At 32.8% G+C, this 16,813-nt stretch overlaps 1 protein-coding gene across 6 annotated transcripts in view; it reads right to left on the bottom strand.

Annotated features, from left to right (window-relative positions):
• The window catches only part of LOC136035425 (beta-alanine transporter-like), a 112,397-nt gene extending 105,945 nt beyond the window's left edge, over window positions 1–6,452 (bottom strand). For 2 of the 6 annotated variants that reach the window (XM_065717222.1, XM_065717218.1), the window contains exon 1: window positions 6,380–6,452. The gene's annotated coding sequence lies outside the window, so the exon portion shown is untranslated. Of the gene's footprint in view, window positions 1–6,278 lie in introns of all 6 variants that reach the window. The other 4 variants (XM_065717221.1, XM_065717217.1, XM_065717219.1 and 1 more) reach the window with 3 other exon arrangements.
• Window positions 6,453–16,813: the final 10,361 nt, after the last annotated feature.

Below are 16,813 nucleotides of genomic sequence, written 5' to 3'. Positions count from 1 at the left end.
AGGATGACCCATGGGGTAGAAATGAAAAATTATGCAAGTGTCCTACTGTTTATAAATATTGTTGCTTATTGGTAAGGGGAGGGAGAAATGTTTGTCCTAAGTCTCCAAAAAGGCTTAAGGTATTAAGATAAAACTTTCAGAAAATACTGAACAGAATTTTGAATATAATCAACAAACTATAGGCAGGATGGTTGTCAAAAGGGCAGAATAGCAATATCTAAGGAACAGCAGAGGGTACTAAGTTAAAACTTTCAAGGCATGATGAGGGGGATGTTAAAGAGTGACCAAAGGGTAACCAGCCATTCCCCCTTGACCTTTAAGATGCCCCTTCAAGAAATAAAAAATTTAAAAAGCCATTTAGTTCTAAATAGTCAAAAGGTCTAAGATTTCTGTCTCTGGAGATGCCCACCCCCTCCCCAGCTCCTAGGTGGAAAATGTAAGTTATACAATTTGACCATTCCCCATGACTTTTCTATATGTGATTCTTTTCTTCAAATTAATTTAATAGCAAACAATCACTGTTGGTCATAACTCAATAACCAGAGGTCATCCATTGAAACTTGTTAAGAAGCCTACCCTACCTATAGTCTGTGCTCAATTCTTTTCCTTGAGGATTGTCAACAGTTTGAATAAACTCTGAAGAAACTGTTACTGCTGAATCTGTGGACATGTATAAATAAAGATTGAATGCTGAGGGGTACTCCAGGGATAGTAAATTCAACTAGGAAGCTAAGGATAAGCACAGTGCACCTGATCACTAAAGAATCCTGAATATAAGTCACATTGTCCACTCTGAAGTTCTACAAGGAGAAATCCATAGATTGATCCAAGATGCAATTAAAGTTGGTAAGCAGCATCTATGGGATCAAGCAACAGGAAAATCTATAGAGTACTAGCTGTTGGGGTGGCGCTTCGCGCCACCCCAACACCTAGTTGGTGGGGGCGCTTCGCGCCCCCCCCCCCCAAGCCCCCCCGCGCACGTAAGTCGTTACGCGTCATATTAGTTACGCGCCATTGTAGTTGTGTCCCTATGTCCCACCTGTGAATATAGATAGATATATATATATATATATATATATATATATATATATATATATATATATATATATATATATATATATATATATATATATATATATATATATATATATATATATATATATATATATATATATATATATATATATATATATATATATATGTTTTTAACTACGTAAAACTTGCGAATATACAACATTCTTTGCTGTCCCATTGTCTGTGCATATAAATAGATTGTCAGGTTTACCGACTCTTGAACATGCAACATATAATGGTCCATGGGAAAACAATCCGTATTCAGATCTATACCTCATGATTCTAATGATTGCCCTTGAGCTTTGTTGATGGTGATTGCTAATCGACCATTCCCTGAGTCGCCATCGTCATTTATATATCCCCCTGTGCACCCCGGCGTCCCCTTTGTAGTTATGTCCCTGTGTCCCGGTCGTCATTTATATTCCCTGTGTCCCGGTCGTCATTTGTGTCCCGGTGTTCCAGTCTGTGATTTCTCTTTGAGTGTCCCGGGCGTCATTTATATTCCTTGTGTCCCGGTGTCCCGGTCGTCATTTATATCCCCCTGTGCCCCCCGGCGTCCCCTTTTTTAGTTTTCTTTTTCTCTTATTTTTCAGTTTTTTCCTTTTTTTTAGTTTTTTCTTTTTTAGTTTTTAGTTTTTTTTTGTTTTTTACCTTTTTTTAGTTTTTTTAGTTTTTTTAGTTTTTTAGCTTTTTTAGTTTTTTTATTAGTTTTTAGTTTTTTTTAGTTTTTGCCTTTTTTTAGTTTTTTCAGTTTTTTTTAGTTTTTAGTTTTTTACCTTTTTTTAGTTTTTTTTTAGTTTTTTAGCTTTTTTAGTTTTTTTTCTTTTTAATTTTTTTGTAGTTTTTACCTTTTTTAGTTTTTTTTCTTCTTTTGTATTAGTGTGAAATAATTCAGACGTCATATGCGGACAAACACGACGTCACTCGACAGACAGACAGACAGACATAACCCACAAACAACTTATTTTTATATATATTTATTCATATTTTTTTAGTTTTCTTTTTCTCTTTTATTTTTCAGTTTTTTCCTTTTTTTTAGTTTTTTTCTTTTTTAGTTTTTAGTTTTTTTAGTTTTTTACCTTTTTTTAGTTTTTTTTTAGTTTTTTTAGTTTTTTAGCTTTTTTAGTTTTTTTATTAGTTTTTATTTTTTTTGTAGTTTTTGCCTTTTTTTATTTTTTTCAGTTTTTTTTTAGTTATTAGATTTTTACCTTTTTTTAGTTTTTTTTAGTTTTTTAGTTTTTTTAGTTTTTTTTTCTTTTTAGTTTTTTTTGTAGTTTTTACCTTTTTTAGTTTTTTTCTTCTTTTGTATTAGTGTGAAATAATTCAGACGTCATATGTGAACAAACATGACGTCACCTGATCCACAGATCCACACACAGACAACTTATTTTTATATATATAGACTAGCTGTTGGGGTGGCGCTTCGCGCCACCCCAACACCTAGTTGGTGGGGGCGCTTCGCGCCCCCCCCAAGCCCCCCCGCGCGCGTAAGTCGTTACGCGCCATAATAGTTACGCGCCATTCTAGTTGTGTCCCTATGTCCCACCTGTTAATATAGATATATATATATATATATATATATATATATATATATATATATATATATATATATATATATATATATATATATATATATATATATATATATATATATATATATATGGTTTTAACTACGTAAAACTTGCGAATATACAACATTCTTTGCTGTCCCATTGTCTTTGCATATAAATAGATTGACAGGTTTACCGACTCTTGAACATGCAACATATAATGGTCCATGGGAAAGCAATCTGTATTCAGATCTATACCTCATGATTCTAATGATTGCCCTTGAGCTTTGTTGATGGTGATTGCTAATCGACCATTCCCTGTCCCGGTGTCCCGGTCGTCATTTATATCCCCCTGTTTCCCCCGGTGTCCCCGTTGTAGTTGTGTCCCTGTGTCCCGGTCGTCATTTATATTCCCTGTGTCCCGGTCGTCATTTGTATCCCGGTGTCCCGGTCTGTATATACATTCGTTTTTTAGTTTTGTTTTTCTCCTTTATTTTTTTCCTTTTTTTTCTTTTTTAGTTTATTTAGATTTTTAGATGTTTTAGTTTTTTTATTAGTTTTTAGTTTTTTTTTCTTTTTAGTTTTTTTGTAGTTTTTACCTTCTTTTTAGTTTTGTTAGTTTTTTTTTTTTACTTATGTCCTGGTCGTCATTTATACTCCCTGTGTCCCGGTGCTTTGTTGATTGCTAATCGAACATTCCTTTTGTCTCGTCATTTATTTTTTTCTTTTTTAGTTCTTTTAGTTTTTACCTTTTTTATTTTTTTTTAGTTTTTTAGATGAAAATTTTTTTTAGTTTTTTCCTTTTTTTCTTTTTAGTTTTTTATTGGTTTTTACCTTTATTTTAGCTTATTTTTCAGTTTTTTCCTTTTTTTTAGTTTTTTTTATTTTTTATTTTTTTTAGTTTTTTACCTTTTTTTAGTTTTTTTATTTTTTTTAGTTTTTTAGCTTTTTTACTTTTTTTATTAGTTTTTATTGTAGTTTTTGCCTTTTTTTAGTTTTTTCAGTTTTTTTTTTAGTTTTTTATTGGTTTTTATCTTTATTTTAGCTTATTTTTCAGTTTTTTCCTTTTTTTTTAGTTTTTTTTAGTTTTTAGTTTTTTTAGTTTTTTACCTTTTTTTAGTTTTTTTAGTTTTTTTAGTTTTTTAGCTTTTTTATTTTTTTATTAGTTTTTAGTTTTTTTTTGTAGTTTTTGCCTTTTTTTAGTTTTTTTAGTTTTTTAGCTTTTTTATTAGTTTTTAGTTTTTTTTGTAGTTTTTGCCTTTTTTTAGTTTTTTTCTTTTTAGTTTTTTTGTAGTTTTTACCTTCTTTTTAGTTTTGTTAGTTTTTTTTTACTTATGTCCTGGTCGTCATTTATACTCCCTGTGTCCCGGTGCTTTGTTGATTGCTAATCGAACATTCCTTTTGTCCTGGTCGCTTTCTCTTTGAGTGTCGTCATTTATTTTTTTTCTTTTTTAGTTCTTTTAGTTTTTACCTTTTTTAGTTTTTTTTAGTTTTTTAGATGAAAATTTTTTTTAGTTTTTTCCTTTTTTTCTTTTTAGTTTTATATTGGTTTTTACCTTTATTTTAGCTTATTTTTCAGTTTTTTCCTTTTTTTTAGTTTTTTTTTATTTTTTATTTTTTTAGTTTTTTACCTTTTTTTAGTTTTTTTAGTTTTTTTAGTTTTTTAGCTTTTTTACTTTTTTTATTAGTTTTTAGTTTTTTTTGTAGTTTTTGCCTTTTTTTAGTTTTTTCAGTTTTTTTTTAGTTTTTTATTGGTTTTTACCTTTATTTTAGCTTATTTTTCAGTTTTTTCCTTTTTTTAGTTTTTTTTAGTTTTTAGTTTTTTTAGTTTTTTACCTTTTTTTAGTTTTTTTAGTTTTTTAGCTTTTTTATTTTTTTTATTAGTTTTTAGTTTTTTTTGTAGTTTTTGCCTTTTTTTAGTTTTTTTTAGTTTTTTAGCTTTTTTATTAGTTTTTAGTTTTTTTTGTAGTTTTTGCCTTTTTTTAGTTTTTTTAGTTTTTTAGCTTTTTTATTTTTTTTATTAGTTTTTAGTTTTTTTGTAGTTTTTGCCTTTTTTAGTTTTTTCAGTTTTGACGTCACCTGATCCAGTTTTTTCAGGTGACGTCACCTGATCCACAGATCCACACACAGACAACTTATTTTTATATATATAGATATATAGTTTGGGTTACATATTTGACCATTAGAGGGGGGGGGTGAAGTCAAGTGAAGCACTTTCAGCAACACAAGTAAGTATTTCAGAATTTCTAAAGTTGTCTTCAAATTTTATAGTGTTCTGTCTAAGAAGATAATATATAAACCAGAACTCATGTTGATATGATAGAAGTTATAATGCCCTAGTATTACCTTTCTATTCACAGGACCATCAGAGTTACTTCTATTTTAACTGCATTCTGACTCTTCCTCCTCTAATGTGTAGCTTTGTGGTATATTTCTTTTTTCCTGTCTAATTTTTGCCCTACAACTGACTTTACCCATATTTTTAGTAAATATTTTAACAAACTCACTAATAAGATAGATAAGAAACAAACATACCTTAGGATCAGAATTTGATCTTGAAATCAAATATGATATTTATTTGCACCAGAAATGAGCTTTTTCTCCACTCTTATAGCACAAATATACATATATACTAAACTCTCAGTCATGTATTTCTTCAAACTGATAAACAGTCTGTAAAAACAATGGAAAACACATTGTATAGGTTGTATAGAATTCAGACTACATATTTCCACAATAGGGGCCTGGGGGTAAAGTTCATTTTGTAGAAAAAAAATGTTACATTTGGATTCAGGATGAAATTCTGATTCTAAAGGTATGTGTATTCCTTAGCTAGGTTATCTGATTAGTGAGTTAATAACAAAATTTACCAATTTTGTTATGCCTAATCTAGTTTAGCTACTTTTTATATCTTATAAAGGAGTTAGGTTAGGAAAATGAAACTTTCAGAGATAGGTCTATAGACTAAAGTACACCTTGAGAAGGTATTATGAAGTAACTCCTCTACTTTTTCTCTCTCTAGAGGGCAATGACCTTTGATAACCTTTAAAATCTTTTTGCTATGAAAGTGAAACCTTGCAAAATGGATTGTATGTTTAAAGGAAGCACAAGGAACCTGTTTTCAGCTATGCAACTTTGTTCAACCCCAATTTATGAGTTTTCAAAGACCTGCAAACATATTTCATAATTTAGAAATAACCTATTGATTTGGAAATTTTCAATTTTTAATGACTCTATTTGCATTTTAGGCAATCCATCCTTATCCCACCTCTAATGGTCTCATACAGGCCTAAGCTACATAGAAAACTAGCATAAAAATTGATGAAAACTGATTAAAAAACAGACAAAATTTAGAAAAAACAAGAAAAGATGGTTCATTGATACTTGCTGAATATTACAAAACATGAATTTTATTGTTTTTGAGTAGTTTTGTATAAAGGATAGGGCTATATGAGACTACTAGAGGGGAACTGAGTTTGTCAAAAATACAAACAAGACCACATAAACAAACATAAATTGAAAATCTACAAATATGTTTTTTTTTTTTTTTTTAAACTGTGTCTCTTTCCAGAGAGCCACTATTCCAGAGCTTTACTTTATTTAGATCGGAAGAAGAAACAACCTTCACAATTATCCTTAGTTTTATCTCAATACCTATTAATAAATTTAATAAATTGCCTATGGCAGGAATCGAACCTGCGACATCAGGACTAAGTCCAACACACATGCCGCTGTGCTACACAGGCTTTTAATACCTTTTAGCGTGTTTTCGTATTTTGAATTTTGTTGCTGTATTTTGTTCGTTTCAACAAGCAGCTCTTTAACGCTGCGGCCTTTTTTCGCATCAACCAGCTGGTTTAACCAATGCCAGTTCTGGTTCAACCAGCTTGCATGTTTTACGCAAAAATGGAAAAAAAAATTACATATGGTTGAGCTCAAACAAAACTGGTCCGTAAAAACACCTGTTTTTTACTGTTAAAAGCAAACGTAAAACATTTTTAAACGTTTTATTCTATTCTACTATGATTAAATGATTTAGCAGTGGCTCAATTTCCTCGGGATTTAACATTTATTTCATACTAATTTGGCAGAAAATTTCCTGAACTGGGAAATGATGAAAGGAAAATGATGGGCAGACTAGCATCTTCTTTTTTTCTGGATTAAAAATCTTCTAATTCTAGCAAACTTGAGCTAGCTAAAACTACTGAAAATGCTGCCAAGGCTAAAACTTCTGAGTCTAAATCATTCATGCTGCGTTAACTTGAAATTTTTAGTTCCCTTTGTTATGGTCTGGTGCGTTTGAACACTTTCCTATGGTCATGAACAGTTTCCTGTTGAGTATTTTTTGGTAGGCTAATTGTTTTCCCACTCATGTGAAATAAGTATAAAAAAATTCTAGAAACTAGATAGAGTTGTGCCATAAGTATGGATGCCAATCCTAAAGTTTTATCATAATTTCTAGTGATTGTTTGTGTTGCCAAGTTATCTTCTTCTAGGTAGTGATTTATAGTAATTTTGTTTCTAAAACTAGTAATTTTTTCATGACTCATGACTCAATCGAACAAATCATACAAGAAGCTGATTAATAAAATAAAAACACAAGATAGTTATTCACTATAGTTCCTAATACGTTTTAGATTAGCATTTATGCAAATATGCCGCCTTTGAAACTCCCGATTCCTACTATGTGTCATTATCAGATATAAAGCTCAGAGCGTTATCATCAAGGTAAAAGGCAAAAAAGGTAATAAGGTCAAATTTTTGTCTTCATATTTATGTTTTTTCTCAATAATCTATCACTTCAAAATTAGATTTTCTTCTGTTAAAACCTTTGAAAGTGAACTGAATGGTGGATATGAATACATTTTCTACATCTGCAAATAGAACAGAAATGGAGTCATTGAAAAATAAGAGAGTAGGTATAGAGCAGATTCAATTTCTAAATAAAAAAAAAAGAAATCAGTGAAAAAGAAAATAGTATTTAGTGCTTTTTATAATAGGATCTGTAATACAACTATATAGATTATATCGACTGCAGTCTGATTATTGAAGCCGTTTGGGAGTAAAGGGGTGGGGTATGCGCTCTGGGAATTGTCTTATGGTTTTAGTCTTAGCTTATCTAATTGGAACTTCGATAATTCTCCAGATTCTCTTATTTGTTATTGAAACACCTAATAAGTATAGTTAACGTCCTATTCCTTAGGTTTTTGGATTTATATGCTAACGCATCAAACAGTTTGTGGTAACAAACTATAAGAATGGAGCGACATTAGTAACCGAAACTCCAGAAACAGAATTTTAATACTGATCGATACGTCATTGGCTTATTATGTTGATTCTAAATATATAAGATTCATTAAGCTTAGATTTACCCATAAAAGGCTAAGAAACTGCAAACATTTGTTTGAAAGAGGGAGGAAACACCAATATAAAGTCAAAGAATTTTAATTGAAATGAAACCTGTAGATTAAAAAAATCCTAATGTAAAGGTTTCAAGCCCCTATCTGCAAAAGTGTGCAATTTTGTATTATTTTCCAGGAGAAAAATCACGAATGCGTGTTAATTTGTTTGTTTGTTTTTCTGAGGGATGATCGTATTGAATCAGCGGTCCTTGAATATCGGCAGAGGGCTCATTTGAACGAAACATAAAATTTCTGGTGTCCCTTTTCTTTGAACAAAAAGATCGGCTTCTAGCCTCCCTCCCATCTCCGTCTTTCCCCAGAAATCGTTCAGTCGAAAAATACTATCTAATCTCCGAAAAGTTCCTTCTATTATCATAACTAAAGCAGACAAAAGCAATTCACTTGTTGTCATGAATACGACAGACTATGACAACAAAATTCTTTCGCATTTAAATGACACAATTACATATAAAACAATAACTCATGATCCTACTGATCAGTTCGCTAATAATATTATAAATAAATTAAAGCAGCTAAAACAAAATGGTAAAATCACTCCACAACTATACAATAAATTTTTTCCCCGTGGTAGTTTCTGTCCTAAACTCTACGGTTTACCAAAAATACATAAACAGGGTATTCCCTTAAGACCTATCGTAGCTTGTACTAAAGCCCCTGCTGCCAATATTCGAAAATGGCTTTGCACAGCTTTCAAACCTTTATTGTATTCTCAAAATTCCTATATTCGTATCTCGGCAGATTTGGTTAAAAAACTTAGCAACACAAGTATTTCAGAAAATACAATAGTTAGTAGTTTTGACATTGTTTCCATGTATGCAAATATAGATGTAACTATTTCAGAGGAATTATTAAAAAATAAAATAGAAGAAAATTACCACTTGATCGAGACTTCAGCAACAGGAATTGATTGTGAAGTTTTAATGACTCTTGTTAAAATTTGTAATAAGTTTTCCATGTATTTTCAATTTCGCGATTCTTTTTATCAGCAAAAAAATGGGTTACCCATGGGGGCACCTTTATCCGTGCTACTAGCAAATATTTACGTTGAGAATCTTGAGAATTGGGCATTGAATTCTTATTTTTTAAAACACGTCTATTGGGGTCGTTATATGGATGACGTAATTTCACTTTGGAATTATGGGGAAGCTGAACTTCGGGGCTTCTTAGATCATCTTAACACTTATGACCGAAATTTGCAGTTCACCCTAGAAGTTGAAATTGAAAATAAACAACCGTTTTTAGATGTATTAATTATTCGTAATGCTGATAAACTGGATTTCACTTTATATCGAAAGCCAACACAAAACAATAGATATCTTCACTTTAATTCAAATCACCCCCCACAAGTTAAAAGAGCAGTTGTAACTTCCCTCATTGATCGTGCCCTGAATATTTGCTCCGATTCATATATAAATGCAGAAATAAACTTTATCAGAGATATTCTTTTTGGTAATGGATACCCCATTCCTTTTGTCAATAAAATAATTAACCGTAGAATAAAAAGACGTTCTTTTTAGTATCGAAGAAGATACTTCACAATGTGAGGCTACTGATAAGCCCTCAAATATTGTCTATCTTCCGTATATCCCAAAGATCACAACAAAATTAAAAAATATTTGCACAAAAAATAATCTGTTCGTAGTTTTTACTAATAATTTTAAAATCATCAATTTCTTAAATTCGGGTAAAGATAAGACCCCAGTTACTCGCCAAAGAGGGGTCTATCAAATACCTTGTGATTGTGGAAATTACTATGTAGGCAGGACCCGTCAGAATCTAGATAAACGGTTACAGCATAAAAATGACATAGACAAGGCCTTAATTTCAAATACTTCCAACAACTTCTTTGATTCTGCTTTAGGTTGGCATATATTTAATAATCCGTCCCACATGATACTTTTTGAAAAGTCTTCACTCATCAGTAATGATTTGTGAATAAAACAGGTGGTTCGAGAATCAATCGAAATTAATCTCAAAATAAATAATAATATTTCTTTGAACAGGTACTTAGGGGAATACTCACTAAATTCTTTATACTCAAATTTAATTAAAAATGATCTAGCAAAATATTTTACTAAACCGATTTATAATAGTACTGAACCAACTACGAAAAGGCCTTTGAGACGGGCTGCTAAACAAGCAAGATTAACTTTAAGAAATTGCATCTAATCATTTTGTTAGTGTTCATTTGTATCCCGGTGTCCCGGTCTGTATATACATTCGTTTTTTAGTTTTGTTTTTCTCCTTTATTTTTTTCCTTTTTTTTTCTTTTTTAGCTTATTTAGATTTTTAGATTTTTTAGTTTTTTTTATTAGTTTTTAGTTGGTGGGGGCGCTTCGCGCCCCCCCCCAAGCCCCCCCGCGCGCGTAAGTCGTTACGCGCCATAATAGTTACGCGCCATTGTAGTTGTGTCCCTATGTCCCACCTGTGAATATAGATATATATATATATATGGTTTTAACTACGTAAAACTTGCGAATATACAACATTCTTTGCTGTCCCATTGTCTTTGCATATAAATAGATTGTCAGGTTATCCCCCTGTTTCCCCCGGTGTCCCCGTTGTAGTTGTGTCCCTGTGTCCCGGTCGTCATTTATATTCCCTGTGTCCCGGGTCCCGGTCATCATTTGTATCCCGGTGTCCCGGTCTGTATATACATTCGTTTTTTAGTTTTGTTTTTCTCCTTTATTTTTTTCCTTTTTTTTTCTTTTTTAGCTTATTTAGATTTTTAGATTTTTTAGTTTTTTTTATTAGTTTTTAGTTTTTATTTCTTTTTAGTTTTTTTGTCCCGGTCGTCATTTATATCCCCCTGTTTCCCCCGGTGTCCCCGTTGTAGTTGTGTCCCTGTGTCCCGGTCGTTATTTATTTTTTAGTTTTTTACCTTTTTTTTAGTTTTTTTAGTTTTTTAGCTTTTTTATTTTTTTTTATTAGTTTTTAGTTTTTTTTGCAGTTTTTGCCTTTTTTTTAGTTTTTTTAGTTTTTTAGCTTTTTTATTAGTTTTTAGTTTTTTTTGTAGTTTTTGCCTTTTTTTAGTTTTTTTAGTTTTTTAGCTTTTTTATTTTTTTTATTAGTTTTTAGTTTTTTTTGTAGTTTTTGCCTTTTTTTAGTTTTTTCAGTTTTGACGTCACCTGATCCAGTTTTTTCAGGTGACGTCACCTGATCCACGATCCACAGACAACTTATTTTTATATATATAGATAGTTTTTTTTTTTACTTATGTCCTGGTCGTCATTTATACTCCCTGTGTCCCTGTGCTTTGTTGATTGCTAATCGAACATTCCTTTTGTCCTGGTCGCTTTCTCTTTGAGTGTCGTCATTTATTAGTTTTTTCCTTTTTTTTTTTAGTTTTTTATTGGTTTTTACCTTTATTTTAGCTTATTTTTCAGTTTTTTCCTTTTTTTTAGTTTTTTTTTATTTTTTATTTTTTTTAGTTTTTTACCTTTTTTTAGTTTTTTTTTAGTTTTTTTAGTTTTTTAGCTTTTTTACTTTTTTTATTAGTTTTTAGTTTTTTTTTGTAGTTTTTGCCTTTTTTTAGTTTTTTCAGTTTTTTTTTTAGTTTTTTATTGGTTTTTACCTTTATAGTTTTTTTAGTTTTTTAGCTTTTTTATTTTTTTTATTAGTTTTTAGTTTTTTTTGTAGTTTTTGCCTTTTTTTAGTTTTTTCAGTTTTGACGTCACCTGATCCAGTTTTTTCAGGTGACGTCACCTGACACATCCATCCACACATCCACAGACAGACAGACAACTTATTTTTATATATATAGATATATATATATATATAGTTTCTCTCTTATTCTTGAATTGTGCTGAAGACGTTCCTTGGACATAGGACCGAAATATACACAGAAATAATCTCCACTGTCTTGAAAAGATTTTCCCTATTGTCTCTACTTTGTATTTGTTGTTATGGAAAGGCAGTGTGGTCTTCGTCGCTATTTTCGAAAGTTTGAGATAGCCATTATGTTTAGTATAGTTGAAAGGTTCCAAATTTATATCTTTAGATTTAACAAGACACACACAGGCCTTGAGAATAAGTCTGGGGATGAAAGTGCTAAGAATAGTTTGCTATAGATAATAAGGATAATGCACGATTTATTATAACCAGTTTCATAGCCACAAAGACAAATAACGGTAACAGAACGCATTGGACTTGTACAAGTTGGAGTTAATATTTGCACATTAGGGGGCGAGGTTAAGCTACCTTACACACGAACCCCATAATGTGCAAATATATAATAGAATATAATTATGGTTATATAGTTATAAAATAATTATATTATTATAATAGAATAAAATTGTAACATAATTATATTATTAGATATAAATTGAGGTATTATATTTTCATCATATTTTGGCAAGTTTCACTAGGACTACCGTAACTTTACTTGGGTGTGTTCCGTATAATTAAAAAGTACCCCTTTTCTTATTAAAGAAGAAATAAGACCAATACTTATCGACAATGTGAAGGGTGGGACAATTTTTTCTGTGAAAATATGAAAAGGACATTTTCAAAACTGCTTTCCCAGTAATCATGCCGGCTCAACTAGAGTAAAAAGAGAAGATTCTATATTTTTGGAAAAAACTGAGGTTTGAGTCGACAAGGAAATAACATTAATTAGAAAAAGCAAATATTTTCATTAGATCACCGAGAACCAGTTTTTAGTGATCTTCACCTCTCTCTCTCTCTCTCTCTCTCTCTCTCTCTGTCTAAAAGACAGGAAAAGTGAAAAAGAACAGGTAAAGCTGAAAGAATAAAGAAAATGTCAAAATTAAAGATGACTGAAAATTATGTACAAAGAAATCAGCTATTTCTAAGACAAGGGACAGCGAGGATCACATCGAATCGTAAACCGAAATGACCCGTTGCGAAATCTGTGGCTAGAAAATAAGCAACAAAGGAATCCCAAAATAAAATATACATAGCGCTTGAATATGGAATTTGAAACAGCTGATATTTTAAAGAATGTCAAAGACGGTGCCAATGAACATGATGTAAATACTCCTAGAAAAGCAGAAGCAATCACTAACATAGAATACTCTGAGGACGTTGACGAAGGACGCAACAACTTACACCAGTTTATAACAAAAAATGGCGATTTGAAGGATGATACTCAGAACGATATCAAAGGCGATGCCACTGACCCTTGTAAAGAAACAGTACATATGACAAAGGCGCAAGATTTAATTGAGATGGGTGCGAAAACTCCTGGAAAAAGAGAGCCAATAACTAATATACAATACTCCGAGGATGTTGACGAAGAAAGCAACAACGTGTGCCAGTCTTTAACAAAAGATGGCGATTTGAAAGATGATACTCAGAACGATGTCAAAGGGAGTTCAAGTTACATTCCAAGTAACACTGAATTTGAGGAAGATACTATGGCCAATAATTTTGCAGATAGACGCAGAAGAAGTCCATAGTCGCAGAGGAAGAGGGAGGGAATGCAGTTATGAGACGAATGGACGCAGTACAAGCTACATTCCAAGTTATACTGATACCAGAGCCAATAATTTTACAGATAGAGGCAGAGTAAGGCCATATTCCAGCAGAAAAAGAGGGAAAAGAAGTGATTATGACATGATTGTAGGCAATGGAAGCTACACTCCAAGTAATACAGATACCAAAAACAATAGTTGTGCAGATAGAGGCAGAGGAAAGCCACATTCTAGTAGAGGAAGAGGGAGAAGAAGTATTTATGAGATGAACGGAGAAAAAGTAAGCTACACTCCTAATAATACGAATACCAAAGCCAATAATTTTGAAGATAGTGACATAGGAAGGCCATATTCTAGCAGAGGAAGAGGGAGGAGAAGTAATTATGAGATGAATGGAGGCAATGCAACGTTACACTTCCAGTAATACTGATACCAAAGCCAATAATTTTGCAGATAGAGGCAGAGTAAGGTCATATTCTAGCAGAGGCAGAGAGAGAAGAAGCAGTTATGAGACGAACGGAGGCGATACAAGCTACTACACTGCAAGTAACACTGATGCCAAAGCCAATACTTTTGTAGATAGAGGCAGAAGAAGGCCATATTCTGGTAGAGGGAGAGGGAGAAGAAATAGTTATGAGATGAACGGAGGCGATGCAAGCTACACTCCAAGTAACACTATTACCAAAGCCAATAATTTTGTAGATAGAGGTAGAGGAAGGCCATTTCCTAGAAGACGAAGAGGGAGAGTAAGTAGTTATGAGATCAATGGAGGCGATCAAAGCTACACTCCAAGTAATACAGATACCAAAGCCAATAATTTTGCAGATAGAGGCAGAGTAAGGTCATATTCTAGCAGAGGCAGAGAGAGAAGAAGCAGTTATGAGACGAACGGAGGCGATACAAGCTACTACACTGCAAGTAACACTGATGCCAAGGCCAATACTTTTGTAGATAGAGGCAGAAGAAGGCCATATTCTGGTAGAGGGAGAGGGAGAAGAAATAGTTATGAGATGAACGGAGGCGATGCAAGCTACACTCCAAGTAACACTATTACCAAAGCCAATAATTTTGCAAATAGAGGTAGAGGAACGCCATTTCCTAGAAGAGAAAGGGGGAGAGTAAGTAATTTTGAGATGAATGGAGCCAGTACAAGCTACACTCCAAGTAATTCTGATACCAAAGCTAATGATTTCGCAGATAAAGGGAAAGAAAGGCCATATCCTATGGCGAGGAAGGCCATTTCCTAGAAGACGAAGAGGGAGAGTAAGTAGTTATGAGATCAATGGAGGCGATCAAAGCTACACTCCAAGTAATACAGATACCAAAGCCAATACTTTTGCAGATAGAGGCAGAAGTAGGCCATATTCTAGTAAAGGAAGAGGGAGAAGAAATAGTTATGAGATGAACGGAGGCGATGCAAGCTACACTCCAAGTAATACTGTTACCAAAGCCAATAATTTTGCAAATAGAGGTAGAGGAACGCCATTTCCTAGAAGAGAAAGGGGGAGAGTAAGTAGTTTTGAGATGAATGGAGCCAGTACAAGCTACACTCCAAGTAATTCTGATACCAAAGCTAATGATTTCGCAGATAAAGGGAAAGAAAGGCCATATCCTAGAAGAGTAAGAGGGAGAGGAAGCACTTATGAGGTGAATGGAGGCAATACATGCTCCACTCCATATAATACTGACAACAAAGCCTCTAATTTTGCAGATAGAAGCAGAGAAAGGCCATATCCTACGAGAGGAAGACGGAGGGAAAGTAGTTATGAGATGAATGGAGGCAGTACAAGCTATACTCCGAGTAATACTGATACCAAAGCCAATAATTTTGCAGATAGAGGCAAAGGAAGGCCTCATTCTAGTAGAGGAAGAGGGAGAGCAAGTAGTTATGAGATGAACAGTGGCAGTACAGACTACACTCCAAGTAATACTGATGATAAAGCCAATTATTTTGCAGATGCAAAGGAAGATCATATTCTAGCAGAATATATGAAATGCTATGTGAAAATGAAAAAGCTATGAAATGAATCAAGGCAGTGCAAGTGACTTTTAAAGTAATACTTAATTCAAGGAAGATTCCTACGATACCAAAGGCAATAATTTCGCAGGTAGAGGCAGAAGAAACGGAAAATTAAAATATGGGGAGGAAGTGGTTATAATAAGGACGCAGATACGGAGAATGAGGAAGAGAGACGGAGCTAAGGTCGAAGGGGGACTTATTCTTGCTAACTGAAATAATTGGTAAATACCTTGTTTTGAGTTGAACTGATAAATTCGAGTCTAATCATTTTCTGTTGTTCCAAGTTTTCTTAGCTCCCTTTGGAAACCTCATTATGAACTTCTGGCTGATTAAATACAACTTGAAATAGCAGTACTCCCATTCCCCACCTAAAAGACAGAATTTACCATACAAGATAATTTGAATGATCCGGGATTCATTCTTCTTATTTTAAAAAACTTTTTCCCCAAGACAAGTTTTTCAAAGAAAGTAAAGACCTCCATTATAAAATAAAGGCATGATAATAAATGAAATAATCCAAATAAATGCAACTCAAAACGAACAGAAATTACAAAAGATAGCCTAGCCAAAAATCAAATCAACAAAAAATTAACATGAGTTGGGCTGACAGTTCTTATGCCTTCTCAAGACCAGAACACAATCTGCACTTTACTGAAGGAAACAAACCAACAAATGACCGTGGATTGTCAGTTAGATTGACAAATACTGACATTTCTTCGTTGAGGTTTTGATAATTTCTCGTTTATGAAAGTAAGAAGGGTGAAAACATTTCAAGCGTATTTGTTTTCATTAAAGCGCAAATTGTGTTCTGGTCTTGAAAAGGCATAGGGGTTATCAGCCCTAATCATGTTAATTTGGGAGGGGGGATTGCCATCGTCAAAGACATAACTCTGGACCTTTCAATTACGTTAAAGAAGATGGCTATCTCAAAATTTCTATTGGATGTGGTCGGGGTCAATGGTGGGCATGGGAGGGAGGTTAGTTGCCCTCCAATCATTTTCGAAAAAAAGGGTACTGGCTCTTTCAATTTCCAATCGAATGAGCTGTTTTCGAAGTTTCTGCGGCGAAAAATGGACATATCAAAATCAAATGCATTTTGGGGTAGCACGAGGTTTGCGGGACTAGAATTATAAAAGGAGCACTAGAACTTCTGACTACCGATCAAATATACTCCCTGTAAAAGGTTATACATTTAACTTATATGCACACAGGGCATAACTTACAACCCTTGTCCTGACAACTGTAGGGGGTTGCCTTTCTCAAACCCATAATTTCCTGACTTTCAGTTACGTTGAACCAAATGGCTATATC

This window comes from Artemia franciscana, chromosome 14, assembly GCF_032884065.1.
Source record: "Artemia franciscana chromosome 14, ASM3288406v1, whole genome shotgun sequence".
NCBI lineage: Eukaryota > Metazoa > Arthropoda > Branchiopoda > Anostraca > Artemiidae > Artemia > Artemia franciscana.
The sequence above is the reverse complement of the archived record's forward strand: the minus strand, read 5'-3'. Positions and strand labels throughout refer to the sequence as shown.